This window comes from Nyctereutes procyonoides, unplaced genomic scaffold (assembly GCF_905146905.1).
Source record: "Nyctereutes procyonoides isolate TBG_1078 unplaced genomic scaffold, NYPRO_anot_genome, whole genome shotgun sequence".
Taxonomy (NCBI): Eukaryota; Metazoa; Chordata; class Mammalia; order Carnivora; family Canidae; genus Nyctereutes; species Nyctereutes procyonoides.
This window is the reverse complement of record NW_026575030.1, coordinates 40,513,696-40,524,547: the sequence shown is the minus strand read 5'-3', so window position 1 is coordinate 40,524,547 and position 10,852 is coordinate 40,513,696.

The window sequence follows — 10,852 nt, the reverse complement described above, 5'->3', positions numbered from 1 at the left end:
AACAAAAACAACAAGCAAAGGAGAAAAAAAAAAGAGATAGAGGGAGGCAACCAAGAAATAGACTCTTTACAGGAACAATCTGATGGTTACCAGAGGGGAAGTGGGCAGGGGGATGGGTGAGATAGGTGGTGGGTATTTATAAGTGCATTTGCTGTAATGAGCATCCAGTGTCATACAGAGGGGTTAAATCACTATATTGTAATCCTGAAATTACTATTATCCTGTATATTACCTAACTAGAATTTAAATAAAAACTTTAAAAAAATAACAAGACATTCCAATTCTTTACTTATTGGCATCAATCTATGGTTATAATTGAATCTTTCATTCTGACTTTCTGGCCTGGTTCAGAAGGTCTTAATTCTTCTCAATCATGATCTCACTGAATATTAAATCGATCATATTTGTCCTTTTACCTAACTTCTTGTCAGTTCACCTTTGGATTATTGTAATCATTTGCATTTTGGTACCACAAAGATCTGACATCAAATGTAATGACACATTTTTCAACTTCAACCATTTCCTCTATTTTCTCTTGCTCCTTCATTTTTCCCCTCAGTTTTAGTTTCATATATGTCCTTAGGAGAATTGCTCTTTCTAAGACTTAAAAAAATTAAAAAAAGGATTTACCCTCTAAAATTCTCTATTCTTACATGAAATGTAGATATTATTTTCTTCATTTCTCCATCAGGCTGTCAATTAACTAAATTACTGCTTAATTTCCCCCCAGAGGCGGATTACCACCTCTACTATTCTTCTGAACATAGATTCTTGCTGCCATAAAATAATCTCCTAAATATAAAATACAATGGATTTTAAATCTCTCTCCTCCTATCTCTCTGGAAAATTTGGCATTGCTACTTATGTCCTGGCTCTCTCATCTCCCTAAACATTTTCTCTCTCGGGTTTTTCCTTTGTTCACCCTTTGCATAATGTGAACCTTTCTCATAGGTTAGTCCCTTGCCCTCTCCTCAACTATTCTCTTTCCTCCTTCAGAAAACTCCTGCACTCCTAACAATGCATATCTGCTTGACTAATAATTTCAAATTTGATCTTTTCCTTTGTCCCTCGTGGCGCATCCCAAATATCCTATCACCTATTTCTTCATCCATTGCCACTCCAGACTCTGCATGTTTACAACTAATTTATACCATTTTATTTTCTCATTTTGATTAAGAGACCTGCTATTTCTCTACGTACTAAAGCTTCAAGTCTTGGTTACAATAACTAATATATATTTATCCCCTGCTGTGTTAGATATAGGTCTTCTTATGCAAAATCTGCCATATTTTACTCTTTTGAGGACCTGTAAACTCTACTCCAACGCCTCTCAAAAATTTTTATAGGAATATATTCAGCTAACATATATGTTCTGCTCTCAACACTTATAAAAATGTACTCTCTTCTATAATATATTTGCTCCTCCTCCAGACTTCTAAAGTGTTGGGGTGTTTCAGAGTTTAGTTCAGGAATTTCTTCTCTACTATATCTACACCTGCCCCCGGAGAAGCCTCCTAGATATTGAACATTCAAATATTTATAATTCCAGCATCAGCCACTTGCCTAAAATCTAGCCACTTACCTCACATTTCTATTCAAGATTTTACTTCAATAACTGATAGCCAACTCAAACTTAATGTGTTTAAAATCAAACTCCTGGTGAATTTATCCCTCAACTGGGCCCAAATCCTGTTTCATCAGGGGTCTTCATCTCAATAAATTCGTTTCACTCTTTCCGTTGTGCAGACCATTAAAAAAAATAAGACTTCTACATCCCCAAATTAATCCTGTTAACTGTATTTCAGAATATGTCTAGAGTTCTCCATTTCCAATGGTCTCTGTGACCATTCATTCAACGATTTCTTTGTCTCTTATTTGGATTATTGCAAGAGCTTCTTAACCAGGTCCTCTTTCACTCTCCTCACCTACAAACTATTTTCCACTCATCAGTCAGAATGGCCCTACTAAAACTTCCTCCTCTGCTAAAATCACAATGAAGTTCCTTAAAATGTCCTACAGGGCCTGCCTTTTACTGACATAGCTCTTCCTCAGAGATCATATCTCCTATCATCATTTCTCTTGTTCCTTTGTCAAGATCACTGTTTAGATCAGTACTAATACCATAGGATGGAGGGTGATTTGGACCCCCTCCCTCCTAGACAGGGACATGTAGCCTCATCTAGAGGTATGGTATATTTATAGGGGGTTGCTACTGGCATCTGATAGGGAGAGGCCAACGATGCTGCTAAACATCCTATAATGCACAAGACAATTCCCCACAACAGTCATCTGACCACAAATGTCAATAGTACAGAGTTGAGAAACCTTTTTTTATTGTTACACTGATGCCCTTCAGATTCCCAAATTAAAAATATATTAAGAATATGTTAAGAGTGCCACACCCTCCTCGCTTTTTACTAAATGCTAGTTCTCTTTGGAACATTCTTTTCCTGATGCCTCTCTGAAAACATTCTTTTTCTGATAGAGGTATGCTTTTGTTTTATGCAGATCTCTGTCCAATACCACCTCAGAAAACCGTTCTGTAACTATCCTATCTACTCTCCAAGTAGCTGCTATCATGAAACCTATTTTCTTTCCTTTATTATAATATATTATTTGTATATTTGGATTTTGCCTATGCCTATCAGAATGAGCTCCATTACAGCAGGGTTTTTTGTCAGTACTCATCCCTTATACCTAGAACCCCAAACAACATCTGAAACATGTAGTAATGATATGATGAATGAACAAATGAATGAATTGCTTATCCAGAGCCAACTCATCCTATCCTATTAATTTCCTTCTATTTATAGTAATATAATTCCCCAAGTTCTAAGGATTTTCCTCCTTTAATAGTACTTACTATTTTCACCTGTTTTTTGGAGTTAGAAAGTAATAGCATTTCTGTTTTCACAGAAAAATTTAAGAGTTTATGTTTGTAACTTTAACTACTTAGCAGGAAATGGCCACCACAAACCACTTATCCTATGCAGTTTAGTAGTCCACTGCTTCGTAAGGTCTATTAGTAAAATTTCTCTGAATTATAAAATTTAGTTTCTGCATTAGGTGCTATTTTCCTGATTGACTAACTATAATTTTTATGGCAGCATAATACTTTTAAAAATAGGACATAACAATCTTTTCTAAAAAAAATCACAAGCTACGACAATTTTGAATATAAATATTAAATTCAAATAATCAAAAATATCCTCTTGATATTAAGGAAAAATGGTTCAGACAGAAAGGTAAAGTATATGGGCCATGAAAAAAATTTACTCTCCTTCAGATGTATTTTTTTTTATTTGTAAGACTTCAGAATCTAGAGTTCCATATTAATTAATGGATATTATAGTTAATACAATGGATAGAAATTAAATAGGCAGATTGAGCATGAACTTTAAATGAAGAATGACTCTAACCCTGGAAATTATGAGTCCTAATAGGGAAAAAATACATGTCTTCAACCTTAAGTATCCTTGATTTGGACAAAATTTTCTTCTGAGATGAGATGAATAATAACGACAGAGACCTTTTTTCCTTCATATCCTGCTTACATATATGTGTTTACATATATGTATATTCTTATTTATACAAATATTCTTTACTAGTTTGTTGCTTGTATTTTCATTTTATTTTCTACAGTATATTTTGAAAAACTGAACATTTTAACTTTGATAAAGTCCAATTTATTCATTTATTCTTTTGTAATTTGTATTTCAATGTTTTATTAAGATGTCTTTGCCTAACTCTTGGCCGTAAGGCACCGAGTTCAATATCTTGGAAATTTGTTTTAAAAAACCCAATTGATCACATTTATGTGTGCCTAATACTGTATTCTCTATAATGTCCTTTTGATTCCTTAATCTAACTTCACACTACACCACACAACCATACACTTGGTAACTTTATCTTTAGAGTGAACTTCTAAATCAGTTAGTTAAGGCCTATAACTATATTTTTTATACAAATTTAAGAATTAGCCACATTGTACAAAACTCTGAATTTTTTTTTGAAATTAGTTTATATCTATCTACCATCTATCTATTTATTTATTTATTGGAGTTCAATTTGCCAACATATAGCATATCACCCAGTGCTCATCTCTATATCTATATATCACTCTAGAGTGAATTGATGTTTTCATAATACTACATTATATCTCACAAACCATAATAAATCTTTTTATTTAGAATTTCATAAATTTCTCAGTCATCTTTTTCAGTTTTAAATGATCAAGTCTTACACGTATTTTGTTAATTATATCACTAAGTATTTTTTAATTTTTATGCAAATGTAAATTAGATTATTTCTATTCTACTTTTAAAAAAATGTTTTATTTATTGTAAAGAGAGAGAACAAACACAGAGGGAGGTGGAGGGAGAAGCAGCCTCCCTACTGAGCAGGGGCTCGATGTGGAGCTTGATGCAGGGCTCAGTCCCAGTACCCTGGCATCCTAACCTGGCCCAGAGGCAGACACTTAACCAACTCTGTCACTCAGGTGCCCCATTTTATTCTACTTTTTAATAATTTGTTGTAAGTATATGGAAATAAAATTTCTTTACTAATGTTATTTCCTGCAAACTTGCTAAATTAGTTATAATCACTTTTTGAATATTGTAAAATGTTCTAACTATAAAATTATGTCTTTTCAATCACATACTAGTTTTTATTTTTGGCATTAATGCATGGATAGACCCTCCAGTCCAATGCTGAGTTACAGATATTCTAGTCCTGTTTTCAATGTTAGAGGGAAATTATAGTAATTATAGTAATATAGTTAATACAGGGATTATATTACTTTGTAATGTCAAACTTTGCATTACCTGCTAAAATCACGTGGTCAGCATGGGTTGTCAGACTTTTATATTGTTCAGTTTGACTAGCAAATATTTTGCTAAAGGTTTCTGTTTCTTATAATATCTCTCTGTCATATAAAGTAATGTTGGCTTCGTAAATGATTTGCAACAGATCCCTCCTCTTCTATTTCTCAGATTCTCTGTGGGATTTCCATTATTTCCTCATAAAAATTTTGATGAAGGGCAGCCTGGGTGGCTCAGTGGTTTAGCGCTGCCTTCAGCCCAGGGCATGATCCTGGAGACCCAGGGTCGAGTCCCACGTCAGGCTCCCTGCATGGAGCCTGCTTTTCCCTCTGCCTGTGTCTCTACCTCTGTGTGTGTGTGTGTGTGTGTGTGTGTGTGATGAATAAATAAAATCTTTAAAAAAATTTTGATGGAATTCTTCACTGAATCATCTAAGCCTGGTGTTCTGTTTTGGAGAAGAGTTTAATAACAAATTCATTGTATATTAGAGGTATTTTCATTTTCGTCTTTTCTTGGTTCAAGTTTAGTAATTGAATTATTTAGTAATTTATCCATTGTATCTAAATTAGGCATAAAACTGTTCAGAAAGGTAATTAGAGATTTATCAGGGTTTTTTTTTTTTGCATATTTTTTATTGGAGTTCGATTTGCCAACATATAGCATAACACCCAGTGCTCATCCCGCTTGTCCCTCACCCAGTCACCCCACCCCCCCTTTCCACGACCCCTTGTTCATTTCCCAGAGTTAGGAGTCTCTCATGGTTTGTCACCCTCACTGATATTTCCCACTCATTTTCTCTCCTTTCCCCTTTATTCCCTTTCACTATTTTTTATATTCCCCAAATGAATGAGACCATATAATGTTTGTCCTTCTTCGATTGACTGACTTTACTCAGCATAATACCCTCCAGTTCCATCCATGTCAAAGTAAATGGTGGGTATTCGTCCTTTCTGATGGCTGAGGAATATTCCATTGTATACATAAACCATGTCTTCTTTATACATTCATCTACTGAAGGACACTGAGGCTCCTTCCACAGTTTGGCTAGTGTGGACATTGCTGCTAGAAACATTGGGGTACAGGTGTTTCACTGCATCTGTATCTTTGAGGTAAATCCCCAGCAGGGCAATTGCTGGGTCATATGGTCTATTTTTAACTCTTTGAGGAACCTCCACACAGTTTTCCAGAGTGGCTGCCCCAGTTCACATTCCCACCAACAGTGTAAGAGGGTTCCCTTTTCTCCGCATCCTCTCCAACATTTGTTGTTTCCTGCCTTGTTAATTTTCCCCATTCTCACTGGTGTGAGGTGGGATCTCATTGTGGTTTTGATTTGTATTTCCCTGATGGCAAGTGATGCGGAGCATTTTCTCATGTGCGTGTTGGCCATGTCTATGTCTTTGTCTGTGAGATTTCTGTTCGTGTCTTTTGCCCATTTCAGGACTGGATTGTTTGCTTCTTTGCTGTTGAGTTTAATAAGTTCTTTATAGATCTTGGATACTAGCCCTTAATCTGATATATAATTTGCAAATCTTCTCCCATTCCATAGGTTGTTTTATAGTTTTGTTGACTGTTCCTTTGCTGTGCAGAAGCTTTTTATCTTAAGTCCCAATAGTTCATTTTTGCTTTTGTTTCCTTTGCCTTCATAGATACATCTTGCAAGAAGTTGCTGTGGCCAAGTTCAAAAAGGGTATTGCTGTGTTCTCCTCTAGGATTTTGATGGATTCTTGTCTCACATTTAGATCTTTCATCCATTTTGAGTTTATCTTTGTGTATGGTGTAAGAGAATCGTCTAGTTTCATTCTTCTGCATATCACTGTCCAATTTTCCCAGCACCATTTATTGAAGAGACTGTCCTTTTTCCAGTGGATAGTCTTTCCTGCTTTGTAAAATATTAGTTGGCCACAGAGTAGAGGACCCATTTCTGGGTTCTCTATTCTGTTCCATTGGTCTATGTGTCTGTTTTTGTGCTAGTACCACAGTGTCTTGATGATCACAGCTTTGTGGTACAACCTGAAATCTGGCATTGTGATGCCCCTGGCTCTGGTTTTCTTTTTCAACATTCCCCTGGCTATTCGGGGTCTTTTCTGATTCCACACAAATCTTGAGATTATTGACTCCAACTCTCTGAAGAACATGGTATTTTGATAGGGATTGCATTGAACATGTATATTGCCCTGGAGAGCATAGACATTTTCACAATAGGAATTCTTCCAATCCATGAGCATGGAATATTTTTCCATCTCTTTGTGTCTTCCCCCATTTCTTTCAGAAGTGTTCTGTATTTTTTAGGGTATAGATCCTTTACCTCTTTGGTTAGGTTTATTCTTAGGTATCTTATGCTTTTGGGTGCAATTGTAAATGGGATTGACTCCTTCATTTCTCTTTCTTCAGTCTCATTGTTAGTGTATAGAAATGCCACTGACTTCTGGACAGTGATTTTGTATCCTGGCACACTGCAAAATTGCTGTATGAGTTCTAGCAATCTTGGGGTGGATGGAGTCTTGGGTTTTCTATGTCCAGTATCATGTCATCTGCAAAGAGGGAGAGTTTGACTTCTTCTTTGCCAATTTGAATGTCTTTTATCTCTTTTTGTTGCCTGATTGCTGAGGCTAGGACTTCCAGTACTATGTTGAATAGCAGTGGTGAGAGTGGACATCCCTGTCTTGTTCCTGATCTTAGGAGAAAGGCTCCCAGTGCTTCCCCATTGAGAATGATATTTGCTGTGGGCTTTTATAAAAAGCTTTTAAGATGGCTTTTAAGATACTGATGAAGGTTCCCTCCTTCCCTACACTCTGAAGAGTTTTGATCAGGAATGGATGCTGTATTTTGTCAAATGCTTTCTCTGCATCTATTGAGAGGATCATATGGTTCTTGGTTTTTCCCTTGTTGATATGATCTATCATGTTGATTGCTTTATGAGTGTTGAACCAGCCTTGTATCCGGGGATATGTCCCACTTGGTCATGGTGAATAATCTTCTCAATGTATGTTGGATCCTACTGGCTAGTATGTTGTTGAGAATTTTTGCATCCATGTTCATCAGGGATATTGGTCTATAATTCTCCTTTTTGGTGGGGTCTTTGTCTGGTTTTGGAATTAAGGTGATACTGGCCTCATAGAACGAGTTTGGAAGTATTCCATCCTTTTCTATCTTTCAGAACGGCTTTAGTAGAATAGGTATTTTTCCTTCTTTAAACGTTTGATAGAATTCCCCTAGGAAGCCATCTGGCCCTGGACTTATGTGTCTTGGGAGGTTTTTGATGACTGCTTCAATTTCTTCCCTGGTTAGTGGCCTGTTGAGGTTTTCTATTTCTTCCTGTTCCAGTTTTGGTAGTTTGTGGTTTTCCAGAAATGCGTCCATTTCTTCTAGATCGCCTAATTTATTGGAGTATAGCCGCTCGTAATATGTTTTTTAAATCATTTGTATTTCCTTGGTATTGGTGGTGATCTCTCCTTTTTCATTTGTGATTTTATTAATTTGAGTGTTTTTCTCTTTTATTTTTAATAAGGCTGGCTAATTGTTTATCTTATTAATTCTTTCAAAGATCCAACTCCTGGTTTTGTTGATCTGTTCTACAGTTCTTCTGGTAGAGATTTCATTGAGTTCTGCTTGAATCTTATTAACGCTCTTCTTTTGCTTGGTGTAGGTTTTATTTGCTGTTCTTTCTCCAGTTCCTTTAGGTGCAAGTTTAGCTTGTGTATTTGAGTTTTTTCCAATTTTTTGAGGGATGCTTGTATTGCAATTTATTTCCCTCTCAGGACTGCTTTTGCTATATCCCAAAGATTTTCAAACCATTGTATCTTCATCTTCATTAGTTCCATGAATCTTTTTAATTCTTTTCTAATTTTGTGGTTGACCCATTCATCTTTTAGCAGGATGCTCTAACCTCCACGTGTTTGAGTTTCTTCCAAATTTCTTCTTATGATTGAGTTCAAGTTTCAAAGCATTATGATCTGAAAATATGCAGGGCACAATCCCAATCTTTTGGTATCGGTTGAGACCTGATTTGTGACCTAGTATGTGGTCGATTCTGGAGAAAGTTCCATGTACACTTGAGAAGAATGTGTATTCAGCTGCGTTTGGTTGTAAAGTTCTGTAAATATCTGTGATATCCATCTGGTCCCGTGTATCATTTAAAGCTCTTGTTTCTTTGGAGATTTTGTGCTTAGAATATCTGTCATTTGCAGAAAGTACCGAGTTACAGTCTCCCAGTATTAGTGTATTATTATCTAAGTATGTCTTTACTTTGCTTATTCACTGATTGATATACTTGGCAGCTCCCATATTAGGGGCATAAATATTCAAAATTGTTAGGTCCTCTTATTAGATAGACCCTTTAAGTATGATATAGTGTCCCTCTTCATCTCTTACTATAGTCTTTAGAATAAACTAATTTATCTGATATGAGGACTGCTACCCCTGCTTTCATTTGAGGACCATTTGAATGGTAAATGGTTCTCCAACCTTTCATTTTCAGGCTGTAGGTGTCTAGGTCTAAAATGAGTCTCTTGTAGACAGCAAATATACAGGTCTTGCTTTTTTATCCAGTCTGAAACCCTGTGTCTTTTTATGGGATCATTTAGCCCATTCATGTTCAGAGTTACTATTGAAAGATATGAATTTAGTGTCATCATAATATCCATTCAGTCCCTGTTTTTGTGGATTATTTCTTTGGGCTTCCTCTTTATTTTACAGACCCCCCCCCCCCCGTAATATTTCTTGCAGAGCTGGTTTGGTGGTCACATATTCTTTCAGTTTCTGCCTATCTTGGAAGCTCTTTATCTCTCCTTCTATTCTGAATGAGAGCCTTGCTGGATAAAGTGAGATTTATCAGTTTTATTGATCTTTCAAAACATCAGCTTTTTATTCCCTTGAATTTCTCTAATGTTTGTATTCCATTCTATTGATTTCTGCCTTTATCTGTATCCTTTCTTTTGGGATTTTCTTTCTATCTTTTAAAATTTCTTGAGATAAATAACTCACTTCATTAATTTGATATGCTACCTTTTAATAATTTACACATTTAAGCTTACTAATTTCCCTCTAAGCACTGTATTAGCAGAATTTAATACACTTTATATGTTTTCATATCCATCCTATTCAAAATATTTTCTAAATTCTTTTATAAAATCTTCCTTGACTCTTGGGTTATTTGTGTGTGTGTGTGCATGTGTATTTAATTTTCAAATAGTTAATTTTCAAATCTTTCAATTATTAATTTCTAGCAATTAACATTCTATATATAGAACATGATTTATATAACCTAATCATTTAATTTTTTTTAAGATTTAATTTATTTAGTCATGAGAGACACACAGAGAGAGGCAGAGACACAGGCAGAGGAAGAAACAGCCTCCATGCAGGGAGCCCGATGTGGGACTCGATCCCAGGATCACAACCTGAGCCAAAGTCAGATGCTCAACTGCTGAGCCACCCAGGTGTCCCTCATTTTAAATTTCTTAAGGAATATATTATGGCCTAGCATATGGCCTATCTTTTTGAGTGATTCATATACACTTAAGTAGAATGTATTTTCTGCTTTTGTTGGGTCAAATTAATTATAAACATATGAATATAAATTTGGTCCCTTTGTTTCATGGTCTTAAAGTCTTCTACAGTCTTTTACCGAACTTTGCATCCTATTCTACAAATAACTGAGAAACAAGGGCTAAAATATCTAACTCAAATAGTGGTTTAACCAGTTCCTTTGTCTTTATAATTCTCTTCAGTCTGTCAATGTACTTAAGTATTTGAAGATGTGTTTTGGGGGATAAAAAACCAGAATTGTTATAACTTTTTAGTGTATTAATCATTTAGTCATTATGATACAATCCTATCAGCCTGTAACATTTCTTATCTTTAAATCTATCTTATGTGAAATTAATAAAACTATTCTAATTTTCTCATAATTATTGTTTTTTGGTATATTATTTATGATTTATTTTTTTAATTTACTTTGACAAAATTTAGGCTTAAAAAAGATTGCAGATGCCTGCAATACACACACACACACACACACACACACATACACA